We start from the raw sequence: 14,914 nt of genomic DNA on the forward strand, positions 1-14,914 counted from the left end.
GTCTGCGCTTATCCATTGTCTCTGCTCTTAGGGTTTGCTCTGTGACAAGCCCACTGCCAGCAGATGGCTACTGCCACAGGGAAGAGGCCAAAGCATGGTCTTGCCCCTGCAGCCTTTAGCAGCCAGCAGTGTCAGCCAGGATCACAACGCATACTGGGTCAGAGTCGCTGAGACTGCAGCTGCCAGCAAAAAGTGCAGGCACACCTACACATGCTTTCTGGAGGGCTCCCTGCAGTGACAGAAGCCTTCTGTTGTTTGCAAGACAGGCCTGGCCTTGCTCTGTTGGTAGGAAGAAGAGGTGCCACTGCCAGTGAGAAGCTGCAAGCATGGACACATTCACAGCCTTGCTGACAGAACCTGAGTAGGACAGACCAGGCCCTAGCCTGGGCGGGGCGGGGTGGCAACCTATGTGCCATGGGCTGGAGCTAGTCTGCAGAGCTGTGGTTTCGGCAGCATTTGTAGTGGGGACTGTACTCATCCTGCATTGTAGCCAGGTGCCCAGAGCTTTGGCAGAGGGAAAAGTTCTCCTTGTGCTGTGCTGCAGTCAGCATGGGCTTTGGCTAAGAGGGGTGGGGAACTACCTCAGGTCCATGCTGGGTCACTTCAGCCCCCAATCAGAGTATGCTGCTGACCTCTGTCCTAGAATATCAGACCTCTGGAAGGAGGAACCATCTTTTTGTTCTCTGTTTGTACAGCACCTGATACAATGGGGCCACGGTCCTTGGCTGGGTAGTACAGCAATAAAAATCTGCAGGGGCAGTTATGCTGCAGTGGACAGTGGTGCTTGCTGCACCTGCAAAGCAGAGTTGCCAGCATTCTCCAAATGCAGCTCTGACAAGGAACAGATGAGCCATGACTTTGCCCTCACCCTGTTGAAACATGCCCCTCTGGGGCTCCTTGCACTGCTGGCAGAGATACCCAAGTGTCCCTTTGGATCTCCAAGTGCCTGCAAACAAGTTAGGGCTGCTACTGCTGGGGATCTCTTCTCCCCAGTGCAAGGCGGCCACACTGTGCCTATAATTTAGTTGTATGTTAGGTACATGACAGGAAGGAAAATGAGCTATTTAAGCTATTTAATCTTGGCACATTGAACAAATGGATATAAACTGTCTAAAGGTCCATTTCAAGTGCAAAATAAGAGCCTGGTTTTGAACCATCAGAAGACTGAAGCTTGGGATAATAATATGCCCATTAGGCATATTGAGGAGAAAGAAATTGCAGATTTTAAGACAGCTGGATTTGTTTACAATATGATGTGGTACCTGCAATGGCAGGGAATTGGACCCAGGAGGTCCCACACAGTCCTATAGCCCATGTTCTTGGGAAAGAGGGCACTGGGGTGCATATTAGCTCCCACAGGGTCTTCCATGTCGAAAGGAGTCAATCCATTGCTCTGTATGTTCCAACCCAAAATCCCACACTCTCTGCTCCCTTCCTCTGCTTCAGGGGAACCGGGAGTCATATGAAACTTCCTTCTAGGTGAACCTCTATTGCTTCTTTATGATAAGTAAAAAAGACACAAGAAGGACTTTTTCTCCTTGTTTTCCCCCTTGTCCGTATCAAGACTGCCAGCTACATTTTTCCCTGCCTTTACCAGAAGACCTATGGTCTGTGTTAGGAGATGTGTAAGGTGAACTCTCACTCTTAATACAAGAATCAACTAAGACATCCTTTATCCGAAGTGGAAGTAATCACCAAAGTAAAAAATGGGCCGATAGAGAACAGGTGGCTTTTAAATATCCCTACCTTGTTCAGTGGCTCAATTCTTTCTCTGTTGGCACTTGTAATCTCACCATTCCACTAACACTCCAGACATCCTTAAGTCTTTTAGCCTAGACACAGCTCAAATGTCTAAAGAAAGAAAAATGAAACTGAGGCCATTTCAAAGCACTAGAGCAAATAACCAAAGGGCACAGGTCCAGTGTCTCCCCCTGTTGGCAGATCATCTTGGATAACCTCAGTTTCAGGAGTTCAGTAAACCCCAGGGAAGTACAAACAGAGAGTGAAACTGTTTGCTACAAATCCAAAGGCATGTGCAACATGCAGGGAGTGTCTGCACATGGCCAATGCACTGTTTTTCCCCAAACACTGGTTCCATTCAGCACAATTCCTTCCAATTGTTAGACCAAAAGGTTTCAAAAGAGCTCATTCTGCTTCACTTACCAACATCAGACCATGGCTTCTTTGGTTATGGAGCTACATGTGATGCATGAAAACAATCAACAGGTTTTTTCTGCTTTGTGAAAGCATTTAAGAAAGAGCATTCTAGAGCCTAGTCTAGAAATATAGGTCAGCAATGGAAAACCCCTTTAAACAAGGAGTTTTCACCTGCAGGTGTGGAACGGACCTCCCTCTAAAATCTTTCCAGTCCTTAGAGAAGAAGGAGAAGTTCTTTCTACAATCTTTTCTCCAATGCCTGATGAAGGGTGTTTGTGCACAAAAGTTTGCAATTAAAGAACTCTTTTTGCAAAAATCTTGTTGGTCTAATAAAAGGTATCATCTCTACTATCAGTCCTGATTGTCTATTGTTATAAAATATTTATTAGGTTTCTTTTCTTAGCTTATAGAATGTTCTTCAAAGAAAGGATCTCCAGATATTGAGGGAGCAAGAAATGGATTGATTGAGAAGAAATAAAGTCAGCTAGTCCTGTTTCCAGCCTGCAATGAACCACAAAAAGGTTGATATGGCAACTAAGATACTGAGAAATCCCTACACAAAAGTGCCTCCGATGAGAAATGTTAGTCAGCATTTTCTGGAGGTCTCTACCTAGGTTGGAAGGTCTTAGATACATATGCAGTTAATGTGTACAATCTAACTATGGGATCTTTCTCCATCTATCCATCTGGCTTTCAAAAGCACACATCATAATGGTGTCTTGGCACAGAAAATTCACCCCAATTCTGTCCAAACGGATAACCTCCAGCCCTGCTCTTGATGTAGGACCCTGGCTCAATGGCTTGGTAGTACATAGTTCTCATGATGTTCATCTATATGGAGGCAAATTTCACCCCTTAGGCCTGCAGCTGTTCATAAGATTAGCAAGGTGGGCAAGCCTGAACACAAGGAGTCCCAAATCAAGGGCAGAGGGGAAGACCTGCACTGTGGGTGTAGAATGGAGAATCCTCTCCTCCCTTTTCAGGGAGCCTACGTCAACCATCAGGACTGTCCCTTGCTAGTCTGGGTACATGGCTGACAAGCCAGATTTAGCTAATCCAGGACTACTTGCTGAGGCATGCTGGCTCAGGAGAAGGTGTCTTGTGAGCCTCTGGAAAGTATTTTAAGGCTATCAGAAAGATGAGTTTAAACTGGTTTAGTCCAGCTGGTACAACCCCTCCCCATGTACTCTCTTGGCTTTTATCTGTTTTGCTGAAGTCAGCTGACAGTAGGTTTAAACACAACTGAAATGAACTGCTCTCAAACTGAATTAAGCCAGTGCACATCGGGCTTTGCATTATGCAACTTCAGGTAAAAAAACAACTTAAGTTCCAAAGGATGCTGTTTCCTCCTGGAGTTGAGGCTTGAGTGACTTCAGTGTCTGTTAAATGTCAGGAACACTTAAATCAAAAAAACAGCCAGGCTAAACAGCCAGGAGCAGAGGAGGGAAAGCCAGGCTTCTCTTACAAGGCATTTCCCATAGGAACCCCATCTGCAAAGGGGCAGGAGGGGCAGGGGTTTCATCTGCAAACAAACACCACCAGCTATGTGAACAACAGAAGACACTACTTTCCTGAGTGGATTTGTAGTTGGAGAGGGGCTTTTGTCTGAGAGTCTGGGCATGCTCTTGGCTGTCCATGCAGCATTAATTAGCTGATCAAATCTAGGATGAGTTCAACTGAGCTAGAGGCAAGTGACAGTCAGTGTTTTGGAAGGGCCTGAGTAGAAGTGCTGCACCAGAGGCATTGTTCCAGGGACATCTCCTGGCACCCCATGGCTGGAAAGGGTCATGTCCTGGCATCCGTTTTCTGAGCTTTTACAGGACCAAATAATCTAGCACCATAGGTCCCCATTCTGACTGTTCCCTTGGATGCTGCCATCATACATTTCCACTACTGCTCAAGTTAGTACCACTGTCCAGGGTTTATTTGAAAGGCTGTTGTGATATTTTCCCTTCTAATATAATATAAATCCTCACTACAAAGCTGTGCTTAGAGTTAGCTGTTTCAAGTAACAGACCAGCTGACAAGGTCCTTCCAAAGTGGATGGGGCCAATACTGCTGTAGAAATGTTAACCCAAATGTGGGAGGCAGGCACCCACTGCTTACTGCTGTTTAATTATTTCATATCTATAAATGTGTCACTGTGTATATAGGAAGGTTCCCCGTGAGCAGTTCAAGGTTAAATGCTATGTGTCACTGGAAAGAGTCTACAATATGTCTTGTGCTTGCATTCGTGTCCCACATTTTATGTGACTTTAGCATCACAAATTGTCACTAATAGGCACTTTGGAGGCCAACAAACCAGTCTCTTGGGTGCATTAGCTACAATTTGATTATTTTGCATGGAATTAGCAAAATTTCACTCATAACCAGTTAGTCTAACTCCATCATTTCTGAAATCTAACAATTGTGCACTGAACAGATGTGCTCCTCAGGCAGGGCAGGCAGCACCACAGTGTTTAGAAGGTCATGTGGACTGCAAAGAAAGCCTCAGCTGTGAGAGCAGGAAGAAGCCTTAAGAGTTCATGAATATTACATGGGACAGGACTGCAAGCATTCCATCTGGTCCAAAGTCCCAGCTGCGTCTCTGCATGGAGCTGTCACCATTGCTAGCAGGGACCCGGGTTTGGAGAAAGGAGCTCTGCAAGCCTTTAGTCCAGCTGATGCTAGCACAGGTGGCCCCTCACTGCCCTGCACCTTGCACCTCGCACCTCCAGATGTATCAGACCTCTCTTCTCCAAAGCATGTGCTGCCATAGGGGTGCCCCACTCCTTCCCTCCAAATTCCGTCATGCTGCACAAGTGGATCCTTCATTTTCTAATTCATGAATCACCATGAGAACCAGAAAGATTCTCCCCTAGCTCTGAAACCTGGGCCGCCATGGAGAGTATCCCCACCGTGCCTCCCCCCACTGAAAGATTTCCCCACCATGCACTTCCATCTGCAATGGGGGAAATCTCCCATTTTCCCCCAACACCTAGGAATACCCCGAGCCCACCTCACCTCAATCTAGTGCTGCTTTGCTTTCCTGGTGCATTTGCATGTATATGTGCTAGCATGAAGTGTCCCCAGATATCTCTTCCCCCAAACTACCCTCCTCTACTCTGCGGCCAAACTGCAGGCACCTACTTTACCTGCTTTCAGGTGCATGCGTGGGTAGGCTCAGGGGCAAATTTAGGGGAGATTCATCGGTGCAGTCACACCCCCTTTGGCTGCACTGCTTGTGAGCCTTTTTTCTGCTGAATCCAGTAAGGAGGGAGAAGGAAAGGAAGAGTCAACAGCAGCAGCATTCACCCCTGGTCTCCAGACCCATGTGCAAGCAGCAGCTTTGGCCAACTCTTATCCTAATCAAGGAGTAAGCACAGGGCTCCCTACTCATCGGAGCAGCCCACACTGACCAGGCAGCAAGCTCAGAGTTCACTGCACATGTGTGGCACAGCCAGAGTGGGGGGTACAATCTATTGCCCCCTGCCTGGACCTGCTACTGGATAGGGTCATTGGTCAGAGAGACAGGAGACAAGTCCATAGTCTAACTCATTGTCTGCACCCAAAGCAACAAAATACACACTTCTCTCCTGGTGTATCTGGCTACCTGTGACAAGAAAGAGCAAGTCTCACCTACACTTGGCTGGGGAATTTGGTAGAGAAAAGTGATCACACTAGAAACGGAAGTCTCTCTGAATCCACTGTGCTCTCTAACTCCCTCCTGTTTAGCTGGTACCTGTTTACCCCCTGAGAGACATGTACTACCTGTACTGCAAAAGCTGGTACTAGACTTCTAGATGGTTTAACCACTCCAACTATATTTACTACTGTCTACCAAACTTCCACTGTACTCAGCACTAGTGAGGGTTCATCTGAAGAGCAGTGTCCAGTTTGGGATACCGTACTGCAAGAAAGATGTAGAAGAATTGAAAGGAGTCCAACAAACAGCAACAAAAATGATTAGGTGTCTGCAAAATGTATGAAGCAAGGTAGGAAGAACTGAGATTATTTAATTGGAAAAAGAGAAGACTTGGGGTGGGGGTGGGACTTGGTAACAGTCTTCAAATACATGAAGTGTACTTATAAAGACAATAGTAACAGACTACTCTCTGTGGCTGCCAGGGACAGCACAAGAAATAACAGCATTAAACTGCAGCAAGGGGAATTTGAGTTAGAGATTGGGAAGAACTTTCTAACTATGAGGGTGGTTAAGCACTAGAACAGATAACTTAGGCTGTAGAGCCTCTATCTGTGGAAGTTTCTAAGAGCAGATATGACTGACACTTATCTGGGGTGGTTTAGACAGGGATAATCCTTCCTGCAGCAAGGGGTTGGACTGAGTGACCTGATGTCCCATCTAAACCTATATTTCTATGATTCAGAGAAACCACATTCTGGCATTTAATAACTTGTGTAAACATCAAATCCATACAATATTGGCATAAAACACCTCACAGATGCAAAACTTCTCAGATAATCTCTCTATAAACTCCAGCAGAAGATGGTGGTATGCTTTCACGTTGTTTGTCACATAAGTACCCTGGGTAAATACAAGCGTGTGACAGGATGACTAGTGCACCTTTCCCTTTAAGAGGGCAAGCAATCTGAGAGGCAGCTTGCAGGTGGCAAGGGGGTCTAATTAGAGATTCATCTGACCAGAAGAGGGCCAGGCTTGAGCCATACAAGCCCTGGACCTGAGACGGTCAAGTAATCTGACCCTGGGAGCCCTGAAGAGAGGAACTCCTGGCAGCAAAGCAGCAGGGCTCCTGAATGGATGGCAGCTGGATAAGCAACTCTGCAAATCTAGGGACAAGAGGTAGTTAACTAGAGCAAAGAGAAAGGCTTGTTTATGCAGGCAGGTGGCTTTTATTTTATGTCAAACCCAGAGAGGGTTGACTGTCTCCCAGAGAGCATAAGTGTTTTTATTAAGTTGCACTACTGTTACAAACTTGAGCCCTGCTGGAGCAGGCTCAAGGTTACTTAGAGAACCAAAAGCCCAGAGAGGGGCTGCATGTGGGATCAGGGGATAAAGGACCCAGAGAGGTCCATGAGCCCAAAGAAGTACTGATCATGGAACCAGAGGGTCCATGAGCCCAGAGGAGGAGCTGTAGTCAGAGACTGCCAAGGCTAGGGAGCCTGGTGATCCCAACTAGACCAGGAGCAGGACCAGAGCCCAGGAAGGGCCAAAAGTCCAAGAGGGACCACAGCAAGAGACCAAGTCCAGGGGGAACAAGTTGTTCCAGAGAGCCTGGAGGTTTCAACCGGCCTTAGGATGGGGCCAGAGCCCAGGAGGGGCTAAAGGTCCAGGAGGGACCACAGCTGGTGACTGCCAGAGCTGGGGAGCCTAGAGATCTCTACTGGCCTGGGAGTTGAGCCAGAGCCTAGAAGGGGCCGAAGGTCTGAGAGGGGCCACCAATAGAGGCTGATAGGATTGAGGACCTGTAGGCAGGGAGGCTGTAACCTAGAATCCAGGTCCTGTTCCATGGGCCTGCCCTACAGCATAGGAGGCCCAGTGACAGCATAGGAAGATAGTAAGAGCATAGGAGGGCAATAAAGACAAGACCCCTACATAGTGAATGATGGTACAATAACACTTGTGAGGCATGGGGCATGGTGTAGGTGTGGACGGATCCATGCAGTCAGCCTGTAAGGCAATGACCACAGATACCTGGTGGTCACTAGGATGTGACCAGGTCTGGAAAGTCCTGGGGCAGTCTCCTGTATATAAACATAGATACATCAAGGCATGGCAGACAAGAGAAGGGGTGACTGCCAAAGGCAGCAGAATAGATAAGGGCTGAAGGGACTCCAGGGGCTTCACAATCACCCCTGGCTTCACAACCCTGTTGTAAAGCATGGATGGATATCAAATATGGGGCTGAGCCTAGCAATTAGCCATACTTAGGACATCCAGGAGGCATCCAAAATCACCCAGGTAGACAATACTCACACCCCCAGATTTAGCCAACATAGCCTGCAGTGCCCCTTCCTAAGCTAGACTTGGGGTGGCTTCCTCCCAGCCTGCCAGAGGAGGCATGAGGGCAAGGGAATGAAAACCTAGTGAAGCAGTGTAGGGATGCAGCTGGGTGCCCAGGGCATGAGGCTGTGATAATTTCCAGTTGTTGTTGCCATGATCACAACTGCAATCGTGCAGCTGCCACCAGCAGTTGCTTTTTTTTGCACCCCACCACTTGGACCACTCTGCCAAAGAGCCAGTTCCTCCCCAGGAGCAACCTCTGAAGAGCCAACCACACTTACACCTTCACCAACCAGTTTCCAGGCAAACAAAAGATTATGCTGTGAAACCATGAAGCAGCCAGGTCAGTGTTTGGCCAAGCCGCCTCTCCAGATCCCTGATCTCCTCTCCCTTCTTAAGTCCTAAATTAATCAATTACATTTCCTGTTCAGCCAGAACAGTACAAAATGTAACCTTCTTCATAACAAGAGGCAAATATAATTAGCATTGTCTTCCAAATCCAGCTGGACCAGCATACAAATCAAGATACTCATAGTGAGTATGTGTGTGTGGGTGTATGCGTGTGACTGTCTTCTCCAGGCAAGGAGCAACTGAAATTGCAGTCACAACACAGGCACCCCAGGACAGGACAGGGAAGGTCTGGGGAGAACAAACTGAATTCTGTTTGCAGTAAAATAGCACTGCTCTCTCTGCAGGGAGTTCTGAGGCTCAAGGCACTAACAGGATAGGGAGAAGAGGACAAATGACAATACAAACTGTAGACAGCCAACCAGTGGAGTGAGGGAGGAAACCACAGGGCACAGACCACAGTTCCTTATTTGTATTTGCCCCAGCCCCATGACTGTTGCAGGACATAGTGTGGGAAGAAACGGTACAAACATCGTGTCCCTTGACAGCTTGAAAAGCACTGCACTGAGATCAACTCTCCCAGCCACCCAAAGAGGTAAGCAAGGTTGATTATCCCCTTTGTACTGATGGCAAGACTGGCACACCAGAGCTCTCCGATTCTAACCTTGAGTCTTACCTACCTAGTCCGTATGGACTAACAGAAGAAAACTGGGACTGAACCAGGACTGCCACAGACAATCCAGGGGCTGCAAACAGGAAGGGTTTGCACAGTTGAATTTGAGTCCAGAGCAGAATTCCTGCTGGTTTATTCACTTCAAATTTTAAGGGAGACTTTTGGGGTGCATCTATCCTGCACAGGACATACTAAGGAGCACAGCCATGCAAACAGGCCCATCCCTCTTGCTCCTGCTCCATGGTTGCTAAATGGTCACCTGACCACTTTCTAGTGTGTATGCAGAACAAAACCAGCACTGTTCTACTGGCAGCAAGTGGCACACATGGAAGAGGAATGAGCAAGGGGGGCATATTTTCAGGGCAGTGCTCCCTATCACTGTCCAATGCGGTGTAGACATGCCCCAAGGGCACTTTCTAACTCCACACACCTGCCCCCAACTGGCAGAATTGCTGCAAAAGCAGCATGACCTGCATCCATACTTAGGGTCCAAGCAGGTTGATGCCATTCAGCTGGGCTCAAGGGAGCTCTATTGAAGTGAGAAGAAAGAATCCCTTCCCAAATGCCAGCTCACAAAGCCTGCCAAAGAAACCATCAGAATCCATAGCTCCTACATACGTCTATCATAGCACAAGGTTTATCTCATCCAATGCACTAAGTACCCTCATGGAAACCATGTGGGTGAAACTAGACAAAGAGTGCACAAGAATGAACTCACAGAAAAAAAAATATAAAGGCAGAGACATATGAACAGGGGTTGGAGAATACTTTTCATAGAACAGCACTCCTTTTTCTGACCTTACAACCCTCAGGCTCAAGGGAAATCTACAAAACACCAGAAGACAGGTCTAGGAACAGAAAGTCATATAACCTTATGGGACACTAAAAAGCACGGACTAAACCTCATCAATGGAGTTATGGCTCATTAGAATCTACTTGCTACTTTTGCTAATCTCCCTGCACTCCAGGAAAAAGCGTGTTTCCTTTTTGAATGGTTGTGCTCATCCATTCATTTGATTACTTATTTTACTGCACTTACCTCATTTTGTAGCCACTCTTGCTAATGTCTCTTTCATCCTATGGTACAGCCCTCCACTGGTCCTTTAAGCAGAATGTTTTCCATACTTTTGTTTTATCTGCTATTGAGCTCAAGCTATGTCTGCTTCTCCAGAGCTGAGTACATCTCCAAATTAGTCAGTCTATAAGGTGGAACTTTGTTCTGCCTGGATGTGAGGAAGGGCACTTTGTGCTTGACAGTTTGTCAAACTTCTCTCTCAATTATACAGTGATCCAGTAAAAGATATCACAAACAAGCCTTTTCCTGAGGTCACAAGACTGCAGTCATTTCATTCTCTCAGCCCTCCCATACCCTGCACAAAATCAGGATTTCCCTATCTAGCCCAAAACTCAGGGCAACCTTTGGGACATGAGCACAGCACCTCTGGGGATTGGCACCCTTGGGGTGAGAGCCGATGTTCTAAACTAATGAGTGAAATACCCAGTAGCTAGGAAGGAGCAGGGGGTCCATGTGCCGCTGGATCCTGTCCTTCCCTTGACCTGCTCCAGTTCCTTTCCACTGCACAACTGTTTGCAGGACACTTGGATGGGAGTCTTCTCCTGATTGTATACCTACTTCCAGCCTGGCCTTCATGGGAGCACAAGACAGTGCAACATTTACCCCAACTTAGTTTAAAATAGCTTAATAAATCTACCTAAGGGAAGGGATCACGCAATGTGGTGCCTGCAATTACAAGACTGGACATGGTGATCCAGAAAGTCCCTTTCAGTCCTTTGTTCCATTAGCTACCCATTCACCCTTGCTAAAATCCAGCCCAGCATTTCTGCATTTCTAATTAGTGTTCATTATTCCTACTATTGTGTCTCCTATTTTAAAGCACACAGACTATTCCTCCAGTAGGCAGTGGAGCTTCCCCCATGACTGTTTGCTTGTTAAGAAGATTTGATCTCCGAGGGGATATTTTCATGTTGAATACACAGAAGATGTATATTCACATCTAGTAATGATACTAGCCCTTTAACAGTTAATTCTCATCAGTTCTGCCACTGCTTTGGAACAATACATGCATATTTCATCCTATTATAATGTGAACTGCAGATTATGCTCTCTTTCCCTGGCCTCCAAGATAAGACATAGAAACAATACAGTCATAAAAATTACTCCTTTATTAAACTGATCCTTCAGTCACAAATGCTGCCCATGTGGTTCCTTCTAATGGTGCCCAGGAGACAGGACAGATAGGAACACAGAATTGAAATGCTGGATCTAGCCTCAGGAGACTGGGAAATGCCAAGTTTGATCTCAGGGTGGCACCTTCCCCCACCTCCTCCACACTGGTAATTTTTTTGCTTGCTACTCTGACTGCTGACATGATCACCGCCTCTGATTGTAGACAGAACTAGAGCCCTGGGGACCCAGCGCAAGAGACAATTCAGTTTTGATCAGATATTTCTTAGCATCATCAGACCAAAACCTGAACTGCTGACTCAGCACTAACTCACTCAAAATGAGGTTTGTCAAGGATTGGGCTGATCAGCATCTCTGGAGTTTGTCAGTTTGAACTTTTGTTACAGGTGTTCAGCCCAGGGGGAATTTCCCCTGGCTGAGGGCAGAGTAGAATCTGAGATAGGAATCTGGGATTTGGCCCACCATAATTAGAGTCCTATTCACGACAACGCTGACATGCTGAATAGGCATTTCAGCTCTGATTCATTTCTTCCTGCAGAACCCAGGCTGGGACCTTTGGAGGGAAAGTGTATCTGAAAGAGGTCCCAGTGATACAAGCTACCTACAGTCCCTCCTTGCCCAGGGTCCTGGAGCTGGGCAGCACAGCACAGGAACTAGATGGGGGTGGAAAGCAGGGCAACATGCCTGGGTGATATGCAGATACTGTCCATGCCTGAGGGGTGTCTCTAACAGGAGCTCCTCTACAGAGTCCCAGGCTGATTTTACCCCTGGGTGGTAGGGTCTGACGATCTCTCCTCCTTTCTCCTGGGATGAATCCCCTTAGTGTTGCCATTGCCCCAGTACAAATCACACCCTTCTACTCCACTCAGATTATTCTAGCTCTATAAATGCTGTGGTCTGCTGCAGACTAGCATTTCCATGGGCTAGATGAGTGGTGCAAGTCAATCTGTAGGTTGGATCCTGCACAGCATTGGTCTGTAGGTCCACCACAAGCCGACCCAAGCCAGATGCCTGCCACCCTGAAGCGGCAAGTTATGCTGCCTCTGACCCCCTCTGACAAATTTCTGGACCGTCAGGCAAACCTGTAGGCTGGCTGATATGGTTCTCAGGCTGGATCTAGCCCACAGACCAGGAGTTGAACACCCCTGGACTAACAGATACAGCCTAAGTTATTTTGTTTGTGTCTCACCAGAGAAGCTGAGTCCTGCCTGGGCATGCATAGTGAGTGCTCTTTATGCCAATAAAATGGTCTGAGGGGTAACCTTTGGTATTCTTTGCTCTGTGGATAAATATGAGCCTTCAACTTCCAGGGCCATCAGTCTATCACCTCTCCCAAGGAACAAAAGGGAAAAAGCTCCTAAGATGGAGGTTATCTAATCTCTCCATTCTACGGGCCTCTTTGCAAGAATCTTCTCGTATCCACCCCCTACCTCCCTTCTTTGTGGCCTGCTCTTGCACGAGGAAGGGCTCTGTGGAACATGTGTGTCTGATTGAGCATAATTGCGATGACTGGATTGCAGGAGAGAATGGAAACACAGATGGCAGAAGAGAAAGGGTCATTTTGAGCAGGTGCCTACCAACATGGAGCCATCCTCCTTCCTGGAACAATGCACCAGAAATGCACTTGTGCAACTCTCCCCAACCAGCACAGTTCCCAGCCTGCAGCCTGGAATCCTTTCCTTTTCTGCACCATACAGGCACAGTGAGAAGGCAAACTTTCATCACCATGCTTCACTCTGCTCCTCTGACAAAATTAAGAAAGCCTGTGGGACAAGGGACAGTTCTGCCCTGATAGCTTTGCCAGCAGAGACAAGATACATGTGGACAGAAGGAGTTTTTCTGCCAGCATAGCTACATCATTACTCCCTACCACAGGTGCTAAGAGAAACCATCCTCTATCAGCCAAGCTGTACCCCAACCAGGAGGTCCACTGGCATAGCCACCTCAGGTAGTGGTTATGATCTTCTTCCACCTCACCCAACACAGATGTGCTTGCAAAATGTTGGTGTAGACTAGACCTCCAAGAGCATGAGATCCAGGGAAGGGAGACTATCTGTAATGTTTTCATAGTGCTGAGCAATATCTCACAATGCCAATAATAAACAATAACAAGGACAAATGATCATTCACTACCATGGTATGAAAGGTACCTGCTCCAGGCCCATTCCTGCTCCTCTTGAACACAAAATGCCTCAATCTCAATGGGAACACAGAGCTGTCCTCACACCATCTGTGTGTCCACAAGCAGGTGGCAGTATAGGCCTCTGCACCCAGATTTGTGTGTAGTGTGTGCATGTTCCTTTCATCCATGTGGTCCCAGCTGCCCAGAAACACCTACTCTGAGCACAAGCACATCCTCATCCATGCTGATGTACACTCAATGATGGAGCCGGGCCAGGGCAGACTCAGCTCTGGGAGAGAGTCCAGTACCCCTTACCAGGGAAGGTCATAGTGAGGTCTCACCCAATTTCACATGAGAACTGTGAGAGCTATGTGGCTGTGGCTAGTGGGCTAGCATCATTTCACCACCCTCAAATGGATAGAAATAATTCTGGCTGAGAAAAAGCAGTAATAAACTTGTTCTTGACAGCCTGCAGCAGGGAGGTGGAGGGGATGTGAATGGGAGTGTCTATCACATGGTATGGCTAACAAAGAGGGAAAAAATCTATTGGTCTATCCACACCAGTCACAGAAACATGCCAGGATCTGACCAACAGTTACAGACTGCTGTTGTAATTCTCACCCTGCTCTGGGATAACCCAGACCTTGCCACTGTTTCTAACAGCTAGATGGATGGAAAAGGTAAGAGCAAGCAGACATGATCCCTGCCCTGTGGTGTATGTCACAACATCCCCAGTTCTGGCTGTGGAAATCCCAGGCACTGAGCAGAGAGGTGAAAAATGCAGAAAAGAGAAAGTGGATTTGTTTTTAACTTAAGGGCTGAGCTCTAACCAAAGAGGGCAGCCCTTGGGTTAAAAACAAATGAATTCCCCCAGTGAGATGCAGCTGGGGATCTGGATTAAGCAGCAGAATAAACACCCAGTAATTCAAGTGCTCCAGGACAACCTGGAAAAGAGGCAAGCCCGGCAGACAGCACCTGTGCTCAGGCTATAGAGGCTGTGTCCTAAGGAGCTGGACTCGGCAGTGAAAGGCAGCCCCGGGCGCATCAGCCATGCTAGGGCCGTCCCTTCTTCTGGGGATCCAGGTGGCAGCAGCAGCAGCTGCTTAACAGCGCCTGGAATCACAAGACTGTCTGTACTGCGCTTGAAAGCATAAAGAGCCAAGGCTGCACGGATGCTACGGCAGCGGGTCTCAGCGCTGCGTGTCTGCTGCATACACAGGGATCCCACAGTCCCGCACGCACACACGCACAGCCCCCCCCCCAAACACATACACACACGTGCACCCCAGCGAACACACACGTATACACACCCCAGCACACAGACCCCCCCAGCACACCCACGTATACACACGCGCGCACCCCCAGCACACACACACACAGAGCTGGGCGTGCACTGGCGTGCACAGGGAAGGGAAGGGACAGGCGCCTCGCAAAGCCGAGCGGGGC

Source organism: Crocodylus porosus, unplaced genomic scaffold, assembly GCF_001723895.1.
Source record: "Crocodylus porosus isolate Cpor-Errol unplaced genomic scaffold, CroPor_comp1, whole genome shotgun sequence".
Classification (NCBI taxonomy): Eukaryota; Metazoa; Chordata; order Crocodylia; family Crocodylidae; genus Crocodylus; species Crocodylus porosus.